The sequence below is a fragment of the Hemicordylus capensis genome, chromosome 4, assembly GCF_027244095.1.
Source record: "Hemicordylus capensis ecotype Gifberg chromosome 4, rHemCap1.1.pri, whole genome shotgun sequence".
NCBI lineage: Eukaryota > Metazoa > Chordata > Lepidosauria > Squamata > Cordylidae > Hemicordylus > Hemicordylus capensis.
Window position 1 is genome coordinate 188545747 of NC_069660.1, and position 23088 is coordinate 188568834.

Here is a 23088-nt window from a genome sequence, read left to right on the forward strand (position 1 = left end):
TCATTATGTGGACATCAGTGTGTACTTACTGATTCAGGTAGCAGATGTTAAATATGACTTTCCAAAAGATTTGCATGCGTTACTGGGAGGAAGGTCACCCATGCACATTTTATTTAATTAATTAATTTTACATTTATATCCTGCTCTTCCTCCAAGGAACCCAGAGTGGTGTACATGGTTGTTTATCCTCACAACAACCCTGTGAGGTAGGTTACTATGAGAGATACATGACTGGCCCAGAGTCACCCAGTGAGGTTCATGGCTGAATGGGGATTTGAACTCAGGTCTTCCTGGTCCTAGTCCAACACTCTAACCACTATGCAATGCTATGATTACTACAACATCTTGGATGTGTGAAACAACCATCACCATCATCTCAACCACTGTGTTTTTCAGTGGACACACAGGGTCAGTTGCAAGTCAAGTGAAATAATTCTTCCATGTGACATCAAGTAGTACAGCTCCTTGTGTGAATCAGCAGTTTGCCATGAAAAAGTTTACATCCCTCAGATGCCAGCAGCATTTGAAATACTGTAATGCATAATCACTGGATTTGCAACACATCTCTTCAAAAACTGGCAGCCCACTTATTAATAATTCTTTGAATTCGTGAATTTGTGTAGCACTGTAGAGCACTCAAGGCACTTCATGTACATTCTGAGAAATCATTACAATAGCCCTGGAAAGTAGGTCAGTGATCTTTCCATATTGCAGGTGAAGGTTGAGGCTGAGGATTAGTGGCTTGCCAAAGGCCGCCTCATGAATTCATGGCAGGGGTAAGACTCCTTGATTCACTCACTCTTAAAGCACCTATGCAACAGTAGCTCTCATTTATCTGGATGAGCTTTCAGTGCATTGGGGCAAGCAGTGTTTTGCACAATGAACATATCAGAAAAACTACTTGCCCAAACTAGCTACCTAGGATCACTGTGGTAAACGAAACGCATTTGCAAATAACTTCAACTTTTATCAGTATTCTAGTCAGCATCTCTGTATGAGTCCAAAAGGGATGATTGCCATGACTGAAATGTAGAGCAGGGTGTGCAATAGGAGCTATGGAGTGTGCAGGAAGCCGGCCTTCCCTTGATTTGCTCAGTGAGGGATTTTGCTATGCAGAATGTTAAGAAGTTGGAAAGACTCAGAGAGGACGCCACCATTAATTCCTACAACTTGTGGTTGTTGCTTTAGATAAGTCCTCAGGTAGATAGGAAACCTGGAAAAATGAAAAATGGAGTCGTGGGATTGTGATGATCCCTAAGTAGTGCTCAGCTGTCAAGGATGTTTCTAATGGTAATCCATCCCCAGCCACCTGCATGGTTAATTGTTTTGAGTAGCTACAATACAAGTGCGCACAGAGCAGGAATGGGATATTATGAGAAGTAACATATTACGTTGGTGTTGGAAGGGGCCTGCTTCTTCAATTTCCTTTCTGCTGCTTTGGTGTACTGCTGAGTAATCTGCAGCCACAATTTATTTAGCAGGTAATTTCCTTTTCTCTCTTTGAAAAATGCTTGTTTTTAGCAGTCTCTGTGTGCCAAAAATATTACTGCCTTATGTCTGAGTTGATGATGGAAAAATATCAGGGACACCGCAGCCATCTAGGATGGTGGCAGACAAGTGGGGTTTACATTTGTACGTACAAGGGCTTGAGGATAACTGGTGGCTAAATTGCAAATTCAGAAAGGAAAACAAGAAATACACTGAACATATGTGCAAGGATTTCCTTTCAGAGATGGTCAGTTTCATCATTGGGTCAACTCCACTTGGAGTTGGACCATGAAAAACATTATTTGCAGACTGGCTGAAATAGACCAAGTTGGTGTTTCCCAAAATAGGGGCCCCCGACACGAAATAGGGATGATGGGTGGGAAACCTTTGTCCAGAGTGCCCACGTAAAAGGTGAGGGCAGAATGCTGCACAGATTTACTGTGAGAATTTAGCAGTGGGGTGAATATAGTTTCTCAGAATCTCTGAGCTCATCTAAGAACATAATTTAGTTTATCTATTCAGCCTATTCAAATAGTTTCTCTGTTCCACTCCAGTTGCAAAGGAAGGGGACAGAGAAAGAAATCATTTTGCTTCTTTTCTGATATATTTTGGCCGCTGCATTTAGACATTCTTATTTAGGCAGAAGAGGCTTCTAACCTGCTGACTGAATGGTATCTGAACCATTATATCTGTAGCTGAGGCTTTTAAAAATTGCTCTGTTCTGCGGTTATTGTTGCTCTGTGGTCTTTTATTGTCTCTTTGTGATGGTGTTTTTTTAAATTACTGTGGTGTTTTTGCTTTATTACTTATTGTGGTGTTATTGCTTGTTGTGAGCCATCTTGTGCATTGTTTTAATAATGGAAAGTCAAGATATCCATGTTTTATAAACAATGTGACTCCACACCTTTGGACTGACACCCATGGCGAAGATATGTAAGGCTGAGACAGACAATGCACAGATTATTCATATTGCCAACTCCAGAGAGTTGGAAGTGGTTTGAAAGAGGCATCGCTTTTGCCCCTCTGCTGCCTCTTGTCAAACAGGCTCTTAAAACAATACAAAAGCCTTCAAAACCTGCTCATTGGAGGGTGAAAGTGGGAACTGTGCTCAGGACACAAGCAGCAATTCCTTTCTCAAACTGTCTTCATCTCCAAGGATCTGCACAGGCGCATAATTGTGAGAGTTACAAAGGCAATTTTACCACTTTTTAAACAGCAGTACTTCTATTCTGAGGCAAGCTCTTTAAAAAGTTGTGCAAATCTTCCACATGGTGGATTAGATTAAGATTAAATGGGGGAGATCTGCTTGCTTGTGGTGAAAGTGATACCATGAACCCACTTGTAGCACCACCATCTTTGAAACTCTTTAAAATATTTGCAGAGAGCAATAAATAAAGGATGAACTTATGCAGGAATGCCTTTCTGCCTGGTGCCTACCGGCTGTCAGACACAGTTTGCCCACAGGCCTCCAGAAGATAGGACAACATGTGTGCATCAGCCTTCATCATGTGAGGGGGTGAGGCCACATGGTTTGCTGGCGCATGGGGGAGTGAGAGCCATGTTCATATACATGGTGCATGCCTCCCCCCCCTCACTTTTAACCAGGCTGCTGGCTCACACCCACCCTCTCAATTACTCAGTGAGAGACTAGCTGGTTGCTTCTGGGCTGAGTATGAATGTTTGTCTTCACCCACATTGGCTCAGGGTGTAGAATTTTTTGCCTACTCCTCACTGAGACTTGTTTTAGGGAAGTTAAAGGTGCAAACGGGTGAGTGTGGGCAAGGTAAGGTAGGGTATTCATCAGTGCTCAACGAGAGGCACCTTTTTTAGGTGAAGGGTGGCTCCATGGAATGGCCATTCAGGGTTCTGAGGCCTGGGCAGGCTGGGAATGGACAATTTTTAGGTGGCCGCTTGGATCACGTACCCAGAGCTGTGGGGCTCAAGGGGGGCATGATCTGGGCAGTTGTCTCCGTGGCAAAGCAAAGTGTATGGATGGAAGAAGCTAGTCAGCAGTCGCTGTTGCCTTCTTTCAGGCCTGGTTGATACACCCAACAGTGACAGACAGTTCTCACTGAAGGAGACTGAATGCCCCTGACAGAGGTTGGAGCAGCCTGCACTCTACTTAATTGTTGCTAAGCTTGTTGCATATCCTTTATAGTTAGTGAATAAAGTATGGCCCTATTTTTCCCATACACGTGTGTCCCGTCTTCGTTTGGGGGCTCCGGGGTTAATGAATGTACACATGGTCACCAGAAGCATGGGAGTAGTAGTATCACCACTGAAATAGCATTCTGTTAGCTGACTTGTTCATCTGTCATGCAAATTGCAAATTTGGGGACACACAAGCTCACGCTATAGGTGAAGAACCTACTCTTTTTATATTATATTTATCTTCACCTTGAAAAAGGTAAAGTGTGCTGTCAAGTCGGTGTCAGCTACTGGTGACCACAGAGCCCTTGGTTGTCTTTCTCCTGTGTATTGACAGCCCCAAGGAAAGTTTGTCTGCTTGCAACCACAGCTGGAAGGAGCATGTAAATTAGTCCACAGTAATCTTCATCTGATCTTCTCAACTAATAGCTGAGTCATCAGCAGAGATCTTTGAGAGAGCACCTGTTGTAATGTAATTGAGCCACACATTAAGGATAATTCAGATAACAGGTGGCAGCAAATGAGCTAAGTCTTGACACAGGAAGAGATTTAGACAAATAAAAAAAAGATACAAATGGCACAAATACAGGAAACCCAGTCTCTTTATACCATCAAGTAGCATATGCTATTTTTGTAGATTCATAAAACTGCATCTGTGCTTTGTAGATTGCTATAAATAGCATTTCATAGCATGAGATGTGTCCTGTCTGTATCTGTAGCCAAGGCTAAGATCCTGTACACACTTACCTGAACATAGTAGGACTTGCTTCTGAGTAAACCTGCATCAGATTGCTTTGTTAGGGATTCTCTCTGAATTAGCACAGAGATAATAATTTTAGAACATAGCTTGGCAGCAGCTTCCTACACACCTAATTTTGTGCTGGAGCGCACAACCAGGGTTACAGAGTAGAGGAATATATGTATATGTGTGCATTGGAACTGTGTGCAATCCAATAGCAGCTCCTCAAATTGGCTCTGGGAGCTACAATAATGACAACTACAAAAAGTACTCTAATTGCTAGTGATGGCACCATGGGAAAAGAAATAGGGGTTGAGGATAGAAGGATCAACTTGAATTTCTGTGGGGGTGACCTTTCCCCCACATGTTAGATTGCTGAAAGAGAACTAAGGGTATATTTCATATTAACACACCTATCCTCAACATATTTTCTCTGAAGTAAGTCCTTTTGATTTTGATGGATTAACTTTCAGGTAAGCATGCTTAAGACTGCAGCCTTAATTTAATTTTCAGTGTGAACCAGAACAGTGAAGCCACTGTTCACCAACAGTGTGACCACAATGGACCAGTGTTAGTCATCTGGACTAATTAGGGATCAGTGTGGATTTTAGCATCTTGCCCATTTGCACTGAAACTGCACATATTAAATTTCATTTAAATGATTAAAAAAGGCACGTAGTACAGACCTCATGGGACAGAATGATGGTGGGAATTCCTACATTGGGATACTTCCCAATATTAAAGGGGAAAAAACCTCCACCTAGATATCTAACATCATGGAGAAGTCTGACCTGGGAAGTAAAACCCTCCTTCCCCACAGATAGCCCTCTAGCTCTTCACACAGATCATGTGAAGAGCTTCTATATGTGTTCCTTCCTTGTCAGAAATCATTGTTGACTTCTTGAAGGTGTGTTTGACAGTTCTTGGTCTTGACACAATGTGGTCTTGACTGGGGGTTCCCAAAGGCTCTTTCTATGAGCCCAGAATACAATTCCAATGGGGAGGGAGCATATGACAGAACTACAGTTGACTTTCCACAGTTCCCTGATAGAACTAAAATGAAAGTCCATACTATGACTATTGTATTGCAGTGGCTGGTACAGGAACAAGTTAGGGTTTTAATTTGCTTCAAAAAAGAACAGCCCTGGTTTGGCAGGGTGCTCTGGATGCAAATATCAACCTGTCCCAATAATTTTCATTGTGATGATGTGATATGCCTGATAAGCAACTATCAGCACTATATCCCCAGGGTAAGCAAAAAATCCTAGAAGAAGTGCCCTTCATGTAGCAGGCAGTTAGTCTGGGCTTGCTGCTTATAAACTCACAAATTTCACCAAATAGATGTGAACCAGACATAAAATTCAGAAGATGTTCATTAGCCTAATAATGTTGTTGCTTCACTGGATTTCTTTTCTTTTCTTATTTACTTGCCTCCACCACTACTTTCTGCAACCAGAATGATAGCAGATGGTAAGGTGAGACACAGGGGGTCATATCATCAGGCAAAATGCCTGATACATTGCCAGTGAAATGGAGCACATCCAGGATACAGCTGCACTTTCAAAGATAACAGGACCACCTCCAGTAATGGCACTAGCATCTTATTCCCCTCCCACTTCTGTAATCTTCTTTAGCTTAGTGTATTCATGCTTAAGCTAATGAATACGCTTACTAGGGTTTTCCCATTTCTGCCCTGTGTTGTCATTGCTGGTGGTGAGGGCAGGGAACCCATATTGTGGTTGCATACAGGATAACATGAACTATATATTACAGGAGGGGATCCAACTTAGGCTGCTGTTTTTGGTGGAGGCAGCTCTGGGTATTGTTCAACCACCAAGAGTACCATGGTGAAATGTAATGGGATACCATCTAGGGCTGGCCTGCTCAACATGGGCCCCCCAGCTTTTTTTTTTTTTTTGGACTGCAACTCCCATAATCCCCAGCTGCAGTGGCCAGTAGCCAGGGATTATGGGAATTGTAGGCCAACGTCTGCAGGAGGGCCGAAGTTGAGCAGCCCTAGGGTATCCCACCACGTTTTACTTCTCTTTCATTTGACTGAAAACAATAGGTTATCTGCTCCTCTGGAAGCTAGCCAATATGTTCCAGTTTCCTTTTCCACTTTTCCTCTTGGCTATTTTATGTGACCAGCGTTTAACATTCCCACAGCCATGTTACTATAAAAGTTGTATAAAAGTACTCCAAAGCATGAAACATATATATGTAGTGATTGTACACTGGATGTGATCTACTGGATATGTGGTAATAGTGGCAAAAACCACTATATATTATTTTTAATGTACAGGAGGCCTTTATTATTTGCGAGGGTCATTATTCTTGCCTACAGTTGCCAATATGGAAATTGCAAATGATGAAACCTTAACTCTATCATAATCTAGATATTAGGTTCCTGTGCAAAATAAAAAACAAACAAACAAAAAACCCACCAACAATAAAAAATGTGGGAGAGAAGCAGAAAAAAAGAAGTATACAGTAGAGTACCTTGCTTTCCAGCAGTGCCCCCCCCAACTCCAAAGTGGCCAATTTTTGCTGTTTTTTGCTGCCCCCCCAAACACAAGACACACAATGGCCCCGTACAGCCTCCAGACCGGAAATGCCACTGGAAATGCCAATTGAGGCTTTTTCTGGGTGCCCAGGAACCGTGGATAGATGAAAATATCCTATTTTTGTTCCTGCAATTATGGAAACCAGGTTTAAGACCTGACCACAGATCTGTGAGCCCACAATTCCACAGATAGTGAGGGTCTCCTGTACTACATACAGTGTACAACCTGTGGGCAGGTTCAGACCGCCAGCAACACCATAAACTGGTAACTTCTGTAAAATGCTTCCACGAGGGTATGGTGTCTAAAGCCACCCAGAGATTCTCTGCCCAACTTCAGACTTCAACCCCCAAGATCTGGAGGTTGGGCAGAGAATCTCAGGGAAGCACTTGGGCAGCTTCAGACATCATACCGGCTCGGAGTGTGCACTCTTGAATCCTGGCATATCCCTAGCATTTGCCCAGACCGGCTGGCAGACCGGCTAGCATTTGCCCAGACCGGCTGGCATTTGCCCAGACCGGCTGGCAGTCGTGTGAAGTTGCCCTGTGTGTAATGGTTGCACACCTCAATAAAGAATGTGTGTAGTCTCCCAATGTGACAGAGCATATGAAATTTGATATTAGCATCATTTTATTACTTCTCCTGTGTTTAGTGTCATAATATCACATTTGGACCTCTGGTTTCAGGCTGGTGGAAGTTGTCTGATTTATCAGTCATTGTGGGTTTTTAAAAAATTAAATATTGTACTTCTTTTTCTTGCTCCTTATGGCATGTTCTTTGTTTCTATCTGTGATTTACTTGGGGGAGGGGGATATGTTGTAAGGTCAGTGTTTCCATAGAAACAACCCATTAGAAGCCCTACCCAAAGAGATGGGCCGCACAGCTGCCAAAACATGCTGAGAGAAAAGAAGGCATTGGCAACAGCATATGTGAAACTCTTGGGCCTGCAAAAGGCAGTCAGGGATTTTGCTTGTTGCTGCCAGCTTGCCAACTGTTCTTGCCAGGTTTTTTGGTGTTGGGTTTTTGGTTTGTTTTTTGCTAGCTAGTATATTTCTGAGCACACATCTTGCACCCATTTGGTAGAAGCACCATCTGTAACACATTCTGAAAGGATAATTGTATCTGGTGTGCAGCATATGTGATGTTAAAAACCAAGGGTTTCTTTTTTTTAAAAAAACACAACACATTCTGAGTATTGCTTCACTCATATGTTTTCTATAAAGTTATGGCAGCAATAAAGGAGAAATCAAATTTGGAGGAGGGGGAATCTTGAGTTGTTTTCGACCCACATCTCATCCAAAACATTGGTGTTCCTACGTGGTCCTTTACGTCTTTTGACATAGAAAAGAGTTGTCATTTCAGGCATCAGTTTCCTCACAATTTTCATTCTCAAGAGCTACATGTAAATGGAAGTGTGTAGTTTTCCCTCAAAGGAGAAATGTGTCAAATGGGTCACTTGAGGGTGGAGTGAATGCTATGTAGGACTCAGAACAGGTCAAGGGGGACCTGGAGGGCAAAAGGTATATGATAGAAGAGGACAAATTAGTGTCAAAAGCCATGTGTTAACCAGGGAGTTGAACCATTCAACATTTGGGTTTAATTCTGATTCAGGTTCAACAACATTTTTAGCCTACTTTCCTTTAAAAAGAAAAAGGAAAAAAGTAAGGTTATGAGATCACTCAACTAACTAACTAACTCTGCCCCCACCACTTCTCTGTGTGTGTTTTCCTGGACTGATTTGAATCAAATTTGGTACAGTTGTAGGGACACATAGGGACATCACAACAGTGTAGGTTATGATTATGTCATCCACCCCAATTCAATGTGGTGGATGCATGAACATTTGAAATGCAACTAGGCTAACTTTTGAACCACCTAACTGATCTGAACCAATTTGGGTACAGTTGTGGGGACACCTCAACAGTGTAGTTTGTGATTATGTCATCCACCCCAATTCGAGATGGCAGACTCGTGAACATTTGAAGTGCAAGTGGGCTAACTTGTGAAGATGGTAATTATCAATTAAGATTATAGTGAAAGGAAAGTTGGCAGAATAGTTCTTATCATAACTTCTTGTTTAACTCTCCAATTCTGTTCCGGTTCAGACACTAACTTTAAAAAGTAGTTCAGTAGCCGATTCAGGCTCTTGCTAAGAGTTTTGAACTAGGTTAGGATAGATTCAATGTTGAAGAAAATGAAATTCCTTTGATTGCAGTCAATCTACAAAATGAGTTCAATTATATCTATTAACTTGAGGGAACAGATTTGTTTTTTGAGCTGCTCATTGTTGATTTTTTAAATGATTTTTTAAACACAAAATGAATTACAGGATAAAAAAACAGAACAATAAGAGCATTAACAAACAATTGATGGTAGGAGGGAAAGTGTTTCTTTTTTTAAATCTCTCTAAACCAGTTTTTGAGTTCAGTTTGACCCTGAGGTGTTAACCTAGTAGAGCGATTTAACAAAGTTTGCAAGACCTTCCTCCATTACTGTGGTAAGATTAGTCTGTGAAATAATAGGCCTCTTTAGATGTTCAAAAAGGCGGGGTGGGATGTTATACTTGCATACGGCATCCCAAAAGTGCACCTGCCCGTGCAGTGACATGCTGAGAAGAAGCCTCACTCCCACCCCAATCTAAGCACACTTCCCGTGTTTGTCTATTCTACAGAAACAAACACTATAAGCATGAAGAGATTATTTCTTGGAAAGAAGGAGGGGTATTCAGCCTTCTCTTCATGGAAACAATTTCTTCATGCTCCCAGCATTGGTCTTTGCAGACAAATGCTATAAGAGTGTTCAGTGCAAGCATTAGGCTTCTAAGCACATCACTGCCAGGGGCTTGCAAGCAGGCTCTTGGGATGCTGTAGGCTAGTACAGTATCTCCTCCGCCCCCCCACCCCACCCACCCCCACTTTTTTGAATGTCTGAAGAGGGCTTTTGTCTGCAAAGTTTCAGGAGCTACAGTGTTATTGGCTTCCTGGTAAATAGAGAGTGTGGCTGTGGTACTCAACACTTTAACTAGGAAGACTCATTTGTACAACATCCAAAAGCAAAAATTGTGGTTGTGTAAGAGGCCACCTAATGGCGCAGCGGGGAAATGACTTGACTAGCAAGTCAGAGGTTGCTAGTTCGAATCCCCGCTGGTATGTTTCCCAGACTATGGGAAACACCTATATCGGGCAGCAGCGATATAGGAAGATTCTGAAAGGCAAAATCTTATACTGTGCAGGAGATGGCAATGGTAAACTCCTCCTGTATTCTACCAAAGACAACCACAGGGCTCTGTGGTCACCAGGAGTCGACACCAACTCAACGGCACACTTAACCTTACCTTTAAGAGGCAGCTAATGTATGTGTATCATTTGAGTTCTCATCATGTAATTGCTCTGCACTGGCGTAGTTCATACGTCCTCAGGCAGGTGATAGGTTTGTGTGGTGGAGGAGTGGCACAGGTGATATAGCTGATACAAGTGCTCCTCACACACATCCCTTAGTGGCTCAGAATTTCCTTCTCTCTTCAAAAAGATACAGCTTCACAAGTTGGATATCTGTGAACAGCAGTCATACTCTCTTCCAGTACACAAATCCTTTTGCTGGCCTGGGAATGTGTGAACTATAGGGCCACAGCTCAGTGCCTTAGTAAAGAACATGCTTTTCAAGCAGAAGATCCCAATTCAGTTCCTGGCACCTCCAATTAGAGGATGTCAGGTAAAAGCTTCTTATTGAGACCTTGGTGGGCCATGGCCACTGGGCTAGATGGACCAATGGTCTCGCTCTCTAGGAGGCAGCTTCATGCAAATGATTCCATTGGAAAGCAGAATATATATGTGGTACTTTTATCTGAGATGATTCATTTATAAATGCAATTCATAACTTTATGCTGCAGTCACATTGTATGCAGCACTTAGCAGTGCCCTTTCACTTCAATATGTTCCTGTCAATCTGTACAACACAGCCACACAGTACCATTGCCTGGAAGAATCTTAACTTTATTTATAAGGCGTTGACATTAATAATATAATGAGGTTCTCATCTAAATAATAAGAATGGTTACAAAACTAAGAGGAATAATCTACATAGCACATTGTTGCCAAAATCTATTAGGGAAGGAAAATATACTAATGGCTAATAATGTTGATTCAAGGGTAGTTCTAGTAGAATGCTAGTGTGTGATCCAAATCCTTTTGGAAGCACAATTCATAGATTCTAGATGAAAAATGCAGTTCACTGTTCAGTGAGTAGTACTTGATTCACACTAGTAAGAAAAGCATGTGTCTTGAAGCAAGACAACCATCCCCCATAGGCTGCTTCCACTGGCAATGTGAATCCAAAGATTATTCCAAAGTCCATGTTTCAAACCTTAAGTTTGGTAACGCTGGGAGGAACGTGGGGAGTTTAATGTGTGTTGGTTCCTTCTTAAATAAACTCAAGTTCCCCAAGGCCCTATATTGCTCAGGCTTGTCTTCCACCACAATATATTTGGTATATGCTAGCCATAAAAGTTTGGCTCTTCTGCCTTTTTGTATCATAGGAGGTAACTCCGGTGGTGAGCAATGTTGAAGCTGATTTAGAATGATCAGCTCTGGGACAAATGAGTTCAGTTGCGGCTTGACTGTGGTGTGCTTGGCAGTTTCCCCATAAGAAGCTTTTGCAACTAGAGGTTGCCTGTGGACTGTTATGAAAACTGGATATGGTTAAAAAATATATCATTTCCATGAAGGTGAGACCTCTTGGAATGGTTTGTTGTAACTTAGATGTCAAAGTAGCTTTTCGGTAGAAACAACTGAAATCTGATGTTGAGATTTGGGTTGAAAATGAATTGTTTTGAGGATGATCTTTAGAGCTAGATCTGACTAAAATATTTCAGACAAGTCTGGGAGACCTAGAGTAACTAGTCGTCATCTTGTTTTTAATCATTTTTCTTTGGTGATCACCATATAGAAGATAAAATATTAACAAATCTAATATTCAAACTTGCATTTCCCTTTAACTTTCTTTTAAAATTGTAACCATGGCCCTAGTCAAGCATTGTAGGCTGTTAAGTTTGGTGGAAATTTTCCTAGTTTTTAATAATATGTGATTGTGCATTGGCAGTAGGGGTATGCACGGAGCCGGATTCTGCAGTTTGATTCAAATTCAAACCATACCATGGTTCCTCAGCCTGGTTTGGTTGAACCAACCAGGCAGTTTGTTCCATTCAACCAAACTCGGCCGAACTGGTTCGGCAGGCTTGTAAAGGGGAAACTGGTGAGGAATCCAGTCTTCTAAAGGGCGGCCAGGGGAGTGGTGAGGGGGCACCTTCAAAAGTAGATTAACTGGAACCAAACCGCCATGTGGGAGGGTTGCTGGAGGGAGTGCCACACACTTGGGCTGTGCCAGGGGGGCTTTGAGGAATGGCGATGGTGACTGCCAGGCTGGTAAGAACCTTAATCTACTTTTAAAGGTGTGCTCTCGTCACCGCCCTTTAAAAGACTTTTCAAGAATTCCCCCACCCCTTTGCTTGTAAAGGGGAATCCTCACTGGATTCCCCTTTACAAGCATAGCCCTCTGAACCGCCAAACCGGTCCACCATAGACTAGGCTCAGTTCGGTTCAATCGTAGACTGGACCACCTCTAGTCCGGTTCACAATCAAACTGTCAAACCAGCCCGGTTCAAGGTGAACTGATTCACAACTGAACGGTTCATTTACACACCTAATTGGCAAGCATTGATAGGAGAGAGGTCCATGAAGAACCATTTCATGTGTACATGTTCACCACACTTGAAAACATCTGCCTCAAGCCATGTCTTGCATGCATGAATAAACTATCATAGATAATACACACAGTTTGTACTTTCACATCTCCTCAAACATGGTCACAATCCAACACAGACTTATTCACACGTAAGCTCATTGAAATCAAGGTACTAAGCACACTTAACTCTGCACTGGGATTGTGCCCAGTGCTCTCAGAGAAGTTGGTTCACTCGTTCAGCTGACTTAAGTAGTGAATTGATAAATCAGGTGATGAATATGCATGTGTGAACCACCTTTAAGAGGGAAGCTGTAAAATCATCTACCCAGGAGAACATCTACTTTAGCAGTTTCTCATATGTTATGAGCCCCTGGTGGCGCAGTGGTAAAACTGCCGCTCTGTAACCAGAAGGTTACAAGTTCGATCCTGACCAGGGGCTCAAGGTTGACTCAGCCTTCCATCCTTCCGAGGTCGGTAAAATGAGTACCCAGAAATGTTGGGGGCAATATGCTAAATCATTGTAAACCGCTTAGAGAGCTCTGGCTATAGAGCGGTATATAAATGTAAGTGCTATTGCTATCTGCCTACCTCTGTGCTGCAATACAAAAAAAACCCATGAAATAGAAAGTTTCCCAAAGGATTTTTTTTTTTGTCGTCCCTTGCTTGCTGCAAAGCCAAATTTCTGTCTATAGAGGAATGACTTTACAGTTGTTCCTTCTCCAGCTTCTCCAAAATGTTATTATTGTGTTGAGAACAATGACACTCTTGTTTTAGTCAAGGGCACAGGAGGTGTATCTTGGAATACAATTGTGTGATCATCACACACACTTGTGTCCCAAGTGTGTGTGTATGCTACTTACAACCACAAATTCAGTCAGCTGACACTAGTCAAAGAGAGGTTCATGGAGAAACAATAAACAAAATTGATTTAGAAGGCACCATCACATGGATATTTTGATCTTCTCACAATAGTTTGACAATATTTGTAATGCTTGCTTTCTCCTTCAGAGCCTTTATCCCCTACTACAATAGACAATGTGAATTGTAAGCTCACTGTGTTTAAATGATTTATTACTTTGAATGAAGACTCATGGGAGGAATTAAAATGCAGACCTGCATAAAGCTCTGACAGGCCTAAAACGAAACATGTGCTGAGTTTTATTTCTTTTTAATATCTTTAAAATAATTTCTTGTCACTATACTTTTGACAATAAAAAGAAGAGCCCATTGCCTGATTTCTAGGTTCTTGATCTGTTAATGTTACCACACTTACACAGGAAGTTGCCTTATACCATTTGTCTGTCTATCTCAGTATTGTCTACACTGACTGGCAAGAGCTTCTCCAAGATTGCTGGCAGGAATCTCTCTCAGCCCTATCTTGAAGAAGCCAGGGAGGGAACTTGGAACCTTCTGCTCTTCCCAAAGCAACCCAGTCCCTAAGGGGAATATCTTACAGTGCTCACACATGTAGTCTCCCATTCAAATGCAAACCAGGGCAGACCTTGTTTAGCAAAGGGGACAATTCATGCTTGCTACCACAGGATCATCTCTCATGTAGACTATGCATGTGTGCATCTATGCTTTTAGGACAAACTGGATAAATTAGCTTGAAAACTGAATTTGTAAGTGTGCGTAAACAAACACCTGCAGTCTGGAAACAGGCAAATACCAACATTAGGGTACCATAGAAGAGACTTGGAGACAAGGCTTCTGAAACGAAGTTTATTGATAAATGTGCAATGCAAATGGTGGCATTTGGTACTGTTGATATCATTGATACTATTGCGGGGAGTGAAGACAGTTCCCGGGGACTAGATAAGGGAAGAAAGGGGAGTGAGGGAGTGTAGGCTCTAATAGCCTAGGAGCTGGTGGGTGTTGGAAAGTTGGCAGAAGGAGTGGGGGAAGAGAGTGTAAAGTGGGGGGCAGTTTGCCACTGTCTGTATATGCTGTTTTATGCATAGTGCCAAAATGGAGAACTTCCTGTCCCCGGGGAAGATTTAGAGGGGGCAGGGGGGAGGTGAGAGGTGGCTCCCAGATGCTGGTCAGCTCATGTTCTTTGAGCACGTCCACCCAATTCTAGATCCACCCAGATTAACACTGTGCATTATATATGTGATAATATATTGTTCCCCATTCAAAACCACAGCTCAATCTATTGCACATTCGCAGCATTCCCAGTCAAGAACCAGAGGTCTGGCTATTCCACTCTTTTTGAGCTGTCGTGTATCAATTGAAAATGCACAACAGGCTGTTGTGCTTCATTCCCTTTTTAGAAGTAAAGGTCTAATAAGAGAATTCTGAATAATTGTTGCACAGTTGCCTTCGCTGTGAAACATTTTACTCACTCGCCCTATTCACATGTTATGTTCTGCATGGACAGTCTGGCCCCATTTGGGCATAACGCCAAACCAGAGCTAAACATGCCAGAGGTCTGAGTTTCGATTGTCTGAAATCATGAAGCCGTGCTTTCATCACCCAAATGCAGTTCCGTTTTTGCTCTCAAACCTGAATTTGAACCCTCAGTTCGCAGTGTGTTTTGTGGCTGAAACCTGAGGTTAGACAACAGTATTGTGTCATCCAAATTCTGCTGACCACTATAACCTGGATTTCATGCACAAGCTCCTCCTCCCACCATGCAGAGGCTGGCTCAGAGTAGCCCATAAATGTGTCAGTTCTAGGGATGTGCACAAACAGGTTCGGTGTTCCCTTTTTGGAGCACTGAACCCTGTTTGAATGCCCGCATTTGAGCCAGCTCGACGGGTGGCAGGGGGGTATCTTTTTAAAAAATAGATAAGGCACTCTTTACCTGTTCGCCCCCTCTCCGCTACTTTCCCGCCGCTGGCATTTGATTTTGAAAGAGACACAAAGGACTGCAGCGTTCTTTCCTGCAGCCCCTATCGCCATCGGTATGCACATGACCGTCACGCATGCTCCCATGTGAGTGCCTTACCTGATCACTTAAAGGCATCCCGCCCACAGCACCTCAGGGAGTGCACAAACTGTCCCTGAAAATCTCTAGCCAGTTCTGGGGCAGCCGCCTTTCTTATTGACCGCCTCTGAGAGCTGATGCCCTGCCCTCTGCCGCTGCTTGGCAACAGGGAATGTTTCCCTACAGTTCCTGCATTTAAAGCAGGCCTGCTCAACTTCGGCCCTCCTGCAGATGTTGCCCACAACTCCCATAATCCCTGGCTATTGGCAGGTGTGGCTGGGGATTCTGGGAATTGTAGTCCAAAAACAGCTGGAGGGCCTAAATTGAGCAGGCCTGATTTAAAGGGACAGAACAGCATAGGGGTAAGCACACTTTAAATAAAAGGAGAACACATGTGCAAGGAGCCCTTTCAGTGACCTAACACCTGATCTAGCCCCATTTCGAGGGCGCTCAGATCTTATCCGTGAAATAAGATCCATTGTTCTCCATTGATCCAATGGTTTCTTTGGTCTTAAAGTACACAAAGGTGCAAGAGGGGGAAACCAGACTAAGGGACATGCCTGAGAATCCCAAGGGAAGGCACCGGTTGCTGGACCACGGAACGGCCGGAGCTGCTCATCTGGTACTCCGGGAACAGATCTTATTGACTTCCTGGGAGGGGATATGTATATTAAGGCAGGCAAAGGATAAACAGGTTGCTTACCTGTAACAAAGGCTGCCACCATGCTTGCAGACCTAGGCAAAGCAGTGAGAAAGACCCAACAGACTCTTGTCCTCATGCCAGCTTGCCGGCTGGGGGGGGGGTTAGCCTTCTCCTGAAAGGGCCAATCCACCGGAGATAACAGAAATACTAATGTGTTTCAGCTCTCCGCTTGACTGCACTCACATAAAGTAAACCTTTCAACTATAGGTGGGCCCACTGTTGTGGGGCTCCCAGCACCACTGGTTAACAATAGAACTTTTACTCTGCACCTTCCCCCTTGCACCTAACCCTTCCAGGCCTAAAAGTAGTCCAGGCCACTTTGGGTGTTCAAGTGGTTCCAAATTTGGTGGGCATGCCAGGAGAGAGCAGGGATGAATCCTACATCCCAGGCTAATCAGTACTGGCTGGGCCTGATGCTGTGGCAAATGCAAACCAGACACCGTGGGACACTGGAACAGGACGCCCATGGATTAGGACAGTCCCTGGAGAGCCAGGTGATCTTAAGCAGCAAACCGAGCATGGAAAGGTGCACTTATATTCTCGGTTCCCGGAAGTCATCAGGACTGGGAGGGTTGTTGCTGCGACACCCTTCCCAAGGCTTTAGTGGAACTGTCTACCTGGCCAGATGAGAAAAGCCCTCCAGCCCGCATGTGTATTTCTATGGCCAGGCACCCTAATGAGAGAGTGGTCCTCTCCAGAGTAGGATCCATCTTCATTGCACAAGAAAAATATATTGTGTGATTTAAAGCTGCTCTGGGTAGATGGTACTTCTCATGAGGTTGGGCCAAGACCAAGCATGTTTGCTCCTAGTGAAAGGGGCCGGGCACCTCTTCCCCTACCAACTTGTACACAAAACAGAGCAATACTACCAAATGTTGAAAGGGCAAATCCTATCCATCCATCCATAAGGAATCATGCAGGGGATAGGGATGTGGGTCTTGGGGGAGAAAAAAATATATAGAAGTCTCTGTAGAAATGGGGATGGGGGCATGCATCTCATGGCATATCTGCTGGAGAATGGGCTGATGTGGGTGTTTCACAAATGACCATTGTCGGTAACAAACTCATTCTGCGAACAGATGAGAAAAAGTAGAGGGATCGCTTGTGCAGTCTATCTTTAACCACTACCAGTGGGAAGAGAGGGACCCAATCCTCTCTTCCCATGAGAGGGAAGAGGGGGTTCACAAGACCCTTCATCCCCAACTATGGGAGACAGTGGTGCGAGCGGTATGAGGAAAGGGTTAAAATATCTTTGCCCTACTGAGGGCAGGTGAACACCGCTGAAAAGGCGCACTGAGCACTCAAACATCACAGCCAATGGTTGCAGCTTCACTAGCCTGCTGATACTTTGTCAACAGTCTGGCAACACAAATGGAATGGAGCTTGCTGTGTTGCAGCCTGTGTGAACTAGGAGGAGGGAGGGGTTCCTCTGCCCAGAAGCCAGAGGTTGTCAAATTGCAGTCAGTCAATCATCTGCATCATGATTCTCAACTTCACAGATTAACCACAGATTCATCTACCCGAGATTTCACGCTATGTCTGAATAGGGCCTCTGTGTACAGTGTCCACAGGTACAGATCTCTATGCAAGTAGAGTTATTCAATGTTATGTTGAATGCAGGTGCAGCAGTAGACTTCATATCTGTACCATGTATTTGAGAGACCTATACCCAGCTTCACTTTCAAAATGAATGCAGAGACTGTTATTCACACAAAATCAAGTATGCATGTAAGACTTATGAACACAGGAACCACAGGAGAACAGGAACACAGGAGAGGAGAGCTGGTCTTGTGGTAGCAAGCATGACTTGTCCCCATAGCTAAGCAGGGTCTGCCCTGGTTGCATCTGAATGGGAGACTTGATGTGTGAGCACTGCAAGATATTCCCCTCAGGGGATGAAGCCACTCTGGGAAGAGCAGAAGGTTTCAAGTTCCCTCCCTGGCTTCTCCAAGATAGGACTGAGTGAGATTCCTGCCTGCAACCTTGGAGAAGCCGCTGCCAGTCTATGAAGACAATACTGAGCTAGAGAGACCAATGGTCTGTCTCAGTTTATGGCAGTTTCCTATGTTCCACATAATGGGGCGATTCTGATGATCAGCAAAAATCGGGCTAGCCTCCACTAAGCCCGGTGGTTCTGGAGTGGCAAACCTGCTCTGGAACCCCTGCTTCGCGCCGTGCCTACTCACGAGTAGACCCCCCAGCCGGGAGGCAAAAAGCCGCTCGGGGGTCTCCCCAGACCTCCCCGGCTCGGGGGTCTCCCTGCGCTAGCACAGGGCATACTGGGGCTTGCGAGGGCCGCACGGCCCCCGCTCCCCCCACCCCCGCTGGCTTCATCACGGAGCTGGCCAGCATGTCGGCGGCCGATCCGGCCGCCCAGGGCTCCCTGCCCGCTCGTGAGCAGGGAGAGCGGGCTTAGCCCGCTCTTCCCGCTCACTTCCCAAAACCGGGTCTAATGGATCGTGAGACCCGGTCCAATATCTGAATAGACATACTAAGTCCCTGCTTTTATTAGCAATGATGAATATACAATTTTCACTTTGAAAGTGCAAAATCATGGATAGGTGGAGCATCTCTGGCTTAAGCAGAAAATCTGGGGGAGCAAAACACTGCCCATTATGCTCAGACAATTCAAGATCTGCATTAGTTTAAAGAAAGCAGCATAGCAGCTCCCATAACAGCAGTGAGTGTGGGCCAAGTCTTTTGGGGACAGAGTTGCCTCACACAGTTAATCAGTCTGGCATTGATGTATATCAGATGAGGTACATGTCATTTGTTGTTTTTTAGTCTGAATGATATTTAAGAAAACACCATGATTAACACCGTGATTCATAGCACCATAAATGCACTGTTAGTTGAACCACTGTCAGGAGTAAATCTCAAGTAGTGATGGATAACAAACAACAAGGGAAAGTTAGGGGAAAGTGGCTGGGTAATGCACAACCCTTAGCAGAATAATTTTGAGAGGCATTCCCTCCTCCCCAGATACATATCACTGCCATTTTCTGGCTTTTAATCTCTGATGCCTGCTTTTCACACAACAACTTCCTGTGCTTTGTATCTTGCATCTTTGTTCTACCACAGAAGTCTGGGCGATGGAGCAAAAAGGATACATTTTGTATAGGACTAAAGTGTGCTGATCTGCCCATTCAAGAATCCAGGCCCTGAAGACATCAGGCCCTGTTGTGGTGTGCGTGTTGCAATGGGACACTCCTTACCATTCACCCACTTCACGTTACTTACTAAGGGGGCAGGGCTGTCCTTAGAGAGTCCGTGCGAGGCCTGAGCCAAATCAGCCAGTGTGGGGCCCCCTTCCAGTTAATTCTAATGGGGGTTTAAAGAGCCCCAAACTGCCCAGGGCAGTTGCCCTGCTTGCCGTGTCCCAAGGACAGCCCTGTAAGGGGTTGAAGCCTGCAGGAAACAATTGGAAAAACTGGGAATGACAGATGTCCAGAAAATGTATGTTGTTACTCTAGATCAGGTCTGCTCAACTTAGGCCCCCCAGCTGTTTTTGGACTACAACTCCCATAATTCCCAGCCACTGTAGCCAATAGCCAGGGATTATGGGAGTTGTAGGCCAACATCTGCAGGAGGGCCGAAGTTGAGCAGGCCTGCTTTAGATTATTTCTGGAGTAGACGGGGTGAGAGACCATCCCTGTTGGTTTCAGACTGACATTTCAAGTTATATAATGGACTCCTTGAAGATGGCAGTGGATAAAAGAAATATGTATATATACCTTGGTAATTATGGCTGACCGAAGGATTATTTAAATTGGGTGTAATTTGGTGATTTTAGGGCCTGGTCCCTAGTAGTTTCTCTTCACTTCCTGCAAAGAATAGCTGCTGGTTTTTTCCTCATTAAAGGCTAAGACAACCACATCTTTTTGCCTCTGCAAACTACTTTTGTTCCCATTGAACTTGTCAGGCATTCTCACTGGGTTCCATGGCATATATAGGAACATTCCAATAATGATGGCAGCATGTTAAATTGAGTGTGGGGTCACCCGTGAAAGGGGTTAATGATTCATCCACAATTCATATGCAAGGAAGATGTCAAAAACTAATTTATAATTAGTAGCAGTAAAAGATTTGCTACTCCCCAGAACTAATTTTGTGGTAATTTCATTTAAAGTGTCTTTAAAGGCGATTTATGTTAGAAGTCTGCAGTTGACTTCTAAAAATCATTTCTTTCCTGTATGATGAAAACTTATAAACTACTTTTAAGATAAATGTCAAAAGTAACCATGGCTTTATGAAAGTTTAGCAGTTTGGCCAAATGAATGTCAAAAGATTAGCAGTGTTTCAGCTTGTGTCCAGTGATGAGGATTACTGGTAAGATCGAGATATGGAAGGCTTGGGTCAGGCTTGGTGCCAAGTTGCAGTGTAAAGCCTGCCTGTACAGTTGGCCTCTGCATGGCCTGGATCACGCAGAGGCCAATTGCAGGCACAGCAGCCTCCAAAATGGCCTCTGCGCCAGAGGGGGAAGGCCTGAACAGGCCGAAGAGCCGGCCGAACGGGCCAGTTTGGGCTGCAAGGAAGGCTGGAGGGGGGAGGGGGAACCTCTGCAGACCCTCCCCCCATGGCGTCCAACAACTCCCCCAAAGGGGGTAAGGTTAAAAAAAAAAGGTTGGCGAACCCCCCCCCCCGACCGAACCGGACGGGGGGGGGTCGAAGGGATAACAGACTGAACTGGCCCAGTCTGGTTCGAGTCTGGTTCAGACTCAAACCGAACTGGGCCAGCTGGTCTGTGCGCACCCCTACTTCCTTACCACCTGACCTTTCCTCCTCCTCCTCCTCTTACTTGACCTAAGATATCTGCAACAGAGCAAACAGGATGAATGGTTTAAAAAGTCTTAGACATGAAGTGGTATTGATTGGAGGTCAGCATTATGAACTCTATTTCCACACTGCTGAAAATGATCAAGAAAATTCAAATAAGTAATATTTTGGTGTCAATTTTCTGAAGAAGTATCAAGTCACAAGGCACTTTGATTCAGGCTTTTAAAATTAAACAAAATTCCATGACAACATGTTTTCCCAGAGAGAAAAGTAAAAACAAAGTCAGGCCATTTTCAACCTGTTGTATGACTGGTTGGAAAGGTTTTGCATTATTATTTGGGCCACTATTGTTCTCTGTGTTATTGGCAGGCCTTTTCCTGTTTTATTTGGGATGGCAAAGTACCAAATGCTGCAACACACACACACCCCGGAGTGAACTTGCAAGATTTCACACATAACCTTTTGTTGGAAACCTCTCCCTCTCTAGAGTGCTAAACACAATTTGGAGAAGAAACAATTGCACGGAGGCTTTTTTCCACCCTGGATCAGGCATGTTTCCCTTTTATTAACGTGGAATCTACCCCAGTCCCAGCTTGTGTCTGCAGATAACAAATACTGGAATCTCTCTGCAGTTGTTCTTCCCTTAATGAGGTTCGGATGGGTCTTTACACATTTGGCCATGTTTGCTAGGTTTAACTATTTTACCAGTAACTTTGGTTCACAGAATAAAATGTTTTAAGAGCTATTAGTGACACACAGCAGTAAGAGCGCAGCTAGCTTTTGCAAGTCCCAGATACCCTGGCTGAGAGACTGCCTTGAGGTGGTCCCTAGTGCCTGGGAGAACTGCAAATGGAAAGCAGCAAAGACCCTGGAGTTTTCCTTTGCTTGGAGGGAGGCAGTTTCCACTGATATCCAGGGGAGCAGGGATGCCTTTGGAACCCTGGGAAGCAAGGAAGAGAGAGTTCCTATTGGGCTTTCTCTGCAGTCACACAGGCCGAGAGAAACTGAGTGTTTAAATCTCATGATTGCTTTCAACTCGCAAAAGTTAGGGGGAAAAACAGATTGCCTTTTCATATATGTGCCATTTAAAGCATACGGTTCCATCAAGAACTGGTATGGCATTTCTACTGGGGGAACAAAATCATCTTCTTAGCTCAAAAATCTTAGGATAACAACCCATGGTAGCAATAAAGGCCTTATTCACAATGGGTACAGTGCACCTGTTTATGGAGAATGAGCGCTTGTTGGCTGGTTATGCCCAATAACACTGACATGCTCCTGGCGATACCCTCTGTTCCTATATGGAATTCTCTGCCACATGATGTAGTGACAGCCACCAGCCTGGATGGTTTTAAGAAAGGCTTAGATAAATTCATGGAGGACAAGGCTATTAATAGCTAATAATCTGAGGGCTATAGGCCACCACCAGCCTCAGAGGCAAGATGCCTCTAAATACCAGTTGCAAGGGAGCAACAGCAGGAGAGAGGGCATGCCCTCAGCTCTTGCCTGTGGGCTTCTCAGAGGCATCTGGTGGGCCATTGTGTGAAACAAGATGCTGGACTAGATAGGCCTTGGGCCTGATCCAGCAGGGCTCTTCTTATGTTCTCTGCTCTTCCCAGCATCAGCACTTCGCTGGAGATTGACTGGGGTTCCAGAATGTGTGTGACGGGGGGAGTGTCCCCTGGTTCAGCACTTCCTACTGTAGACAAGTGCTGGACCTGGGAAGAGCAGGGATGTGGCCAAGGAACATATCAGCACTGAGAGGCATGGTTAGCTGGTCTACTTCCACTCATTTCCCCCATTGTAACTGTATGATTAGCTGAGGGTATGTCTCTCAAGCTTCCTCTTCACAAGACAATCCCTTCCTCCAAACCTTCCAAAGTGAATACAAGAAGATATGTTGATGTTCTCGGATTCCAGCAATGCACCACAGTTGTTTGGAAGTCTGGTTTAGGAATTGATTTGTTTGTTTGTTTGTTTGTTTAATTAATTACATGTGTACACC

General features: G+C 44.2%; 1 protein-coding gene across 7 annotated transcripts in view; it reads left to right on the forward strand.

Moving 5' to 3' along the window:
* The window catches only part of FBXL7 (F-box and leucine rich repeat protein 7), a 206226-nt gene that overhangs the window by 139067 nt on the left and 44071 nt on the right, over positions 1-23088 (forward strand). The window contains exon 1 of one of the 7 annotated variants that reach the window (XM_053313615.1): positions 1387-1481. The exons of the other annotated variants lie outside the window; for them this stretch is intronic. The gene's annotated coding sequence lies outside the window, so the exon portion shown is untranslated. Of the gene's footprint in view, positions 1-1386; positions 1482-23088 lie in introns of those variants that run through there. 7 annotated transcript variants of the gene reach the window in all.